The sequence below is a fragment of the Hippocampus zosterae genome, chromosome 9 (assembly GCF_025434085.1).
Source record: "Hippocampus zosterae strain Florida chromosome 9, ASM2543408v3, whole genome shotgun sequence".
Classification (NCBI taxonomy): domain Eukaryota; kingdom Metazoa; phylum Chordata; class Actinopteri; order Syngnathiformes; family Syngnathidae; genus Hippocampus; species Hippocampus zosterae.
In genome coordinates this window covers 20,794,458-20,800,719 of record NC_067459.1, presented here as the reverse complement: position 1 = coordinate 20,800,719, position 6,262 = coordinate 20,794,458, and the positions used below count along the sequence as shown (strand labels likewise).

The 6,262-nt window shown below is 42.3% G+C and overlaps 1 protein-coding gene across 7 annotated transcripts in view; it reads right to left on the bottom strand.

The window, feature by feature from the left end:
• Positions 1–632: 632 nt before the first annotated feature.
• The window catches only part of celf4 (CUGBP, Elav-like family member 4), an 83,310-nt gene continuing 77,680 nt past the window's right edge, over positions 633–6,262 (bottom strand). For 6 of the 7 annotated variants that reach the window (XM_052076737.1, XM_052076735.1, XM_052076736.1 and 3 more), the window contains one exon: positions 633–4,915. The gene's annotated coding sequence lies outside the window, so the exon portion shown is untranslated. The remainder of the gene's footprint in view (positions 4,916–6,262) is intronic. The other variant, XM_052076732.1, reaches the window with a different exon arrangement.

Genomic DNA, 6,262 nt, shown 5'->3' with positions numbered 1-6,262 from the left:
GTCACAGCACATAAAAATGACACCAAATTATTTTTGTTTCGATGTGATAGTGCAGATTTCATTGACTTTTGTTCTTGGTAAAACACAGTTGAACAAGATCAGAGCTCTGGCAAACGATACACCGTAGAAAATGGAAGGAGAGGAGTGAAGTTATTCTTTTTAGGACCAAAATAGTATTTTCCGCCACATTTTTTTTTTTCATTAAGTATTCAGCTCTTCACTTTGCAGGAGCTCACTTCGATCCCAAGGCAATCGTCTGATTGTACAGTTAGTTCATGAGTGAGCACTAAACGAGAGAATGCATTAAAAAAAAGGAAAAATCAAACCCATGAGAAAAACCTTTCATTTAATTTGCATTTTCAAAAGGAACCGATTATACTCATTCCTGATTCTCTATTTTTTTTAACTCATCAGGTGGAAACCAGGTTTGATATGCGCATTCCTATTATATACAATAAGCTGCATAAGTGTAGTAAATCGGCTAAATCATCATAGTTCTCCTTTAGAAGCAACAAATGCTATCTCTCGTAAGTTCAAAACAGAAATGTACATAAGGCTTCGCAACGCAGTCGTTTGACTGCCCTGCTTTCAAATTTTCATCGGAACCAGGAAATCAAATCACCAATCCAGTGTTCTTGTTTTTTTTTTTTTGGGCGACTCCTAACACGTGAAGAGGTAATGCGATGCTGACAGGTACAACGTGGCACTTTTAAGCAAGACCCCCTCGGTGGCAAAGAGGAGAGCTCAGATCTTGAGTCAAACGACACAAATAAATACATAAATAAATAAATACATCGACAAACAAACAAATCCATAAAACACAGCGACAAATAACTGGAACACAAATCGCTTAAAAGTCCGGTTTTGACATCACTTGGTCAATATAGGAGCTGTCGTCTCTCCCTCTTCGAAGAAGTGCTTTGAAGGCACGGTCCTAAAGACAGGAGCGGTGATCATCCGCGGACCACAACAGAGGGGGGTGCCTGCCCGCCCGCCGCCCCCCCCCCCCCCCATGCGTGTTTTATAAAAAACTATTTGGTCACGTACCAACTCATAGAAAATGAATGGCATGAAAAGCATGCATGTCGTCTCGAGATGTGACTCGTCAAATAAATCCGAAAAGGAAAACAGAACCTCGGAAAGTGTTTATGTCCGAAAATAGGTCGATGCGTGTTTCGGCTGGAATTGAAGTCAATGCTCTCCCTGACTGTTTTCTGGATAAATGCCTTGGTCAGGTCCTAGATTTCGCACTGTACCCTAGCAACTTTTTCTTTTTTTGTACCTGGTTTTCATTCATTCATATATATATATATATATTTTATTTTTTATTTTTGGGGGTATTTAAAGTACTTTACCCGGTCCTTTTCGATAGAAGTAAAAGTCCTATAAAATATGCAAACCTATGTACAAAGGAGAACGGAGCAAAAAAAACAAAAAAACATTTACAGTATATTCATCGGTTCATGTTTACATATCTATATATATATATTTATATTCAGACTTCTGCTATGTCTGGTGATGTTTTAAACCGGTAGACTACCCCCCCGCCTCCCCGCCCTCTTGTAAACTTGTAGCTTACAGCTGTGGGCGGATAAAGATGATGTGCTTGGCATTCTCCCACCTGTGGCTCAAAACAAAATTTTTTTTTGTTTCTTGGCTTTTTCAGTGCAGTCAAAGCGGGCTCACCCCAACATTCACTTGCTTGAGTTTGAAGCGCTTAATGTTTGCTGGCTCAAAGACTGGCACGGGTCACGGTGGTCTTTGCCACGCTCGGGGGGAGTGGGGGGGGGGGGACATTATTACGAGCGCAGCCGAGACGTGTGCAGGCGTCCTCGGAAGTCGAACGAATTCATTTTGCCTCACCGATTTTTGGCAGGTAAAAGTGGAATTCCGCAATCATTTTTAACGATTGAACTTTTTGTTGCTGCCATTTCTGGGAAAACAGGAAGCATCGTCTTCCAGCGCCAAGTATAAATATTCAGTGAGTAATCTCCAGCAGCTGCTTGGCCAATAACTCTGGTGACCTTTTCTACATACCGAATATTTTACTGTTACCTTCAACTGCATTCTAAAGTAATATGATACCTACCTTAGCGGTACAGTCATGATGATGGATTACCCCCCCCCCCCCTCCAATTTATTGCTACACTTTAGCGTTTTATTTTGAAAAATTGGATTACATCAAGATTTGGACCACAAGTCAGCATTTTCCAAAGCGGGGCAGGGGAGGAGGGGCGTGGGGGTCTCCAACCTCTTTCACTCCTGTGTGAGCCGTTTTTCAAGTAATAGATAGTAAAAAATAAAAACAGGCAGAAAGCACTCCTGTTTTATTTGAAAGGTTCAAATAAATGTCAGGGCTGTTTACCCGGGAATATTTGCAACAAGAAAAAAAAAAAGTAAGGGCTTTGAATTGAAGATGGAATGCTTTTTTTCCCCGATTTGCTTTATTTTGCCATCTATTGGTGGCCGCAAAACTAGAGCACTTTGGGCTCCAGCGCCTCAATGGCGCAAAATGAAACTACTCGCCTCTGCATTAGCCTCCTGGCAGCCATGTGGAGATATTTAAGAATTTTTGGAATTTTTGTCCTTCCTCACAAGCCGTCGGGGTGCTCTGACCAGTCGCTTGGGAATGTTGCGAGACCCGTGCGCTAAAAAATAAAAATCAATAAATAAATATTACAATTAAAAGTGCTTCATGCCAAGAACTCTCACCGACTAACAACTAGAAGCCATTTTGCCGCCTACCCATTTTCCTTTCTGCCTAATTTTGACTTCGTCACAGGTGCCTCGCTCGCTGCTCCGCTAGTGACTCGCCGCGCTCGCACGTTTGATAATGCCCATTTTTATCCAGAGCGTCATGAGTGAGTATACGTATATTTTCAAAGCTCAAAAGACATGAGATGTATTCCAACCACGGACATGCATTGACGACTCAGCTGCGAACCGATACGGATCCGGTTGGAGTTTTTGACATCATCATAGTGCGCTCGCTGGCTGTTTTGCAGAGAAATGCGCGCGATTTTCATTCTTTGAAATTTTGCTGAGAGCACAGTGTTGGATGGCAGGTTCTGCAGGTGGCAAGGCACACCCTGACACGGTGACGGCCTAGACGCTACATGCACGTTGAACTGAATGTAGTAAGAGAGCACGAGACATATTCGTTTTGGTTCAAGTTTCAAACAGACGTTTGTGTGTGCGTGTGTGTGGTCCCCACAAATCACATAAACCGGTCTGTGTGTGTGTGTGTGTGTGTGCGCGCGCACGCGTGCAAAGCATAAAAAGATATGTTTGGAATCGAGTCGAAGAGAATACGCCAGCCTGATTTTTCTTCCAAGTCTGCTACTGAGACGTGGCTTTTTGCATTTTCAGACCCTATTTACAGTATCCTGTGCATTCTCTCTCACACACGTAACCTTTTAGCAGGGCTGTATAGCGTGTGTCAGCATATCAGAAAAAGGAATGCCTGCATTTTTTTTTTTTTTTTTTGGGAGCTGCCAGATTTGCAATTCATCCCGAGCAGAGCAATGTTTCAAACTCGGCTAAACCCCCCCCCCCCCACCAAAATAAATAAAAATGACAGCTCAACATCTTTCAGTAGCTGTTCTATATACAGACACACATATATCAAATATGTGCATATTAAGTACATATGTATTTGCTTGTGATTAATATCTGTTGATCCATATACTTTCTGCATATATGAATACATTTTCTTGAATGCTCGCTATACGTATCTAGATATATGTACTGCAAATATAAACAAGTTCAGATAGATCAAAGGTTTCGGATGTTACTCTAGCTATGAGGTTAGGATGTCCAAGTTAAAAAAGATAAGGCTGTGATGCGGAGCAGCCCCCCCTCCCATGCACTCTCGTCCCTCCCAAGACAAAACGGGAAAAAAAATTAGATGATAATAATAATAAATAAACATTGGGAGTGATTGTTAAACTAACAAAGTGAGAGAGACCCCATTTGGTCTTCTGAAATAGTTTTGCCTATTTTCCAAAACCATTTTTTATATATATATATGGGAAATGTACACTTCTTTTTCATACAACTCTCGAGCCATTTGACACTGGCCGATAGAAGAGCTGCGGTGGTCCAAGTATATTCGAGCTACAAGTCCTCAGCGATAAAAACGTTTGGTCTTTTGGTCCCTAAAACAACTAAAGGAATGACAAGTAAGACTCCCTCGGAGAACCGTTGCTATGGTTCTCCTCGGCAATGGTATCCCCTGGAAACGGACAGGCACTCCGAAGCTAAAGACAAGTCATCCTGAAATCCAAGCCAATTTCTGTCCCGATCACATCGTATTCCCGATTTTACGCGCGCTCTCCCTTCTGGAATTTGTTCCTCTGCGTCTTGAGCCAATTGGGGCCCCCAAACACACAACCAGACCAAAAATATCTCCTTCAGCAATCTTCGATTCAGTTTTTAAAAAGTTTAGCATGTTCTCGTTGGGACTTTTGGACAGCCGTTGTTCCCTTGAAGAGTCCATCAGGGTTGGTTATTGAAAGAGTTTTTCAGTCTTTTCCTTTTTTTTTTTTTTGTCTCGCCATTGTTCAAGTAAAAGTTTTTGTGGTCCACAAAAGGTAGCTGTCAATCAAGCAGGGTTCTGAGTGGAAGGATCTGTTTGTGTGTGCGTGTGTTGTGTGTGTGTGTGTGTATATATATACTGTACTGTATGTGCAGAAGAAAAGGTCCGGGGGCAAACCAAGGTGGTCCAAATTCTCACTGGGTTCCAAAGTTTTTCGTACATCCAAAAAGAAGGTTCCCACGACTCTGCCAATAGCGTTCTTTCTCTCTCTGCCTCGATGTCCTCTCCCTTTCTGTAGCAGCCTCAGTGTTCCGGACGTCGAGTTTGCATTCTACAGCGGGTAGCGAATAATCAACATATAATTCAGCTCAACAAAACCTGGAAAACACAACGGGCAGAATTTTTTTTTACGTGACGGTAATATGCGCTCATCTTGACAGTCATTTGATTTCAGAGTGAGCATTTCGACTGAAAACGGATGTGTACGCTTCCCAGCGAGGTGCCTTGTGAATCATTTGTGCTAATTTTGTGCTTGTTGTCATCATGTGTCGTACAGTATAGATCAGGGGGGGTCAAACTCATTTTTGTCCCGGGCCACTTTGGAGTTACGTCGTCACTCGGGAAGGACCGTAACGACAGAAATCACTTCACCAAAAAAAAAAAAAAAACCCCAGATGGCTTACTAGTTTTGAAATCAGTCTCCTATTTGTTTATTGTTAAATGATTACAAAATTTCAACATTATTTATTACACAAGAAAATTTGGCATTTCAGTACAGATATTAGCCAGCTTTGCTTTATCGGGCCACATAAAATGACATGGTGGGCCAAATCTGGCCCCTGGGCCTTGGGTTTGACACCACTGGTATAGATCATTTTCAAGGATAAAGGGGACACTTGTGAAAAGCAAACGAGTTTCAATTTGCTTCTGTTTGGGGTGTTGGGGGGTCTCGAACTAAAACTGTGCTTTTGACTGTTTGGAAACATTCGTCATGAAATTTCATAATGAATGAAAACAAACAAACAAAAAAAAAGCTTGATGTGTTTGTTGAAATGTCAACATCTTGAGAAACTGCGCGCGGGATATTTTTGCGGCCGGGAAGGAATTGGCGACGCGCTCATATGAATGTGGCCTATTTTTTCCTGCGGCTCTTTCACTTGGGGACGCGGTCTTTATATGGATCAGTTAAGTTTTGTGAGCGGGTGATAAGTTGCCCTTGAATTAAGTCATCAGCGGTGAATGAACGACACGGTCTGAACTCTCCATCATGCAGATGAAGGGAGGAGACAAAGAGGAACGGCACAATTACCAGCCTTTGACGTAATAAATGCTTTCCCCTTTGGAGGCAATTCCTTCTCTCCGCAATATGCTGACGCATTGACCTGCTCTCGCTTACCAACAGCGTTAACACCGGGGGGGGGGGAGGGGCTTCAAAGACTGTGCCATTCATCCAAATGGACATTGGAGAGATTTGAAATGATTCAGCAAGCTCATTTATTGCTCGTAAAGTCATTTGGTTGTTGACACGCCGGGCTTATGACGCATCACTCTTCGAGCAGACATTGGGTACGCTTGACAACGAACATGTAAAAAAAAAAAAAAAGAAGTAGTATCGTGTATCTGGATGAAAAAAAATGGAATCCGAGTGATTCGTAGTAAGATTATACGGCAAGGACAGGGATGTCAGGGATGTTTTTTGTCACGGGCCACAATGTAGTTACACTT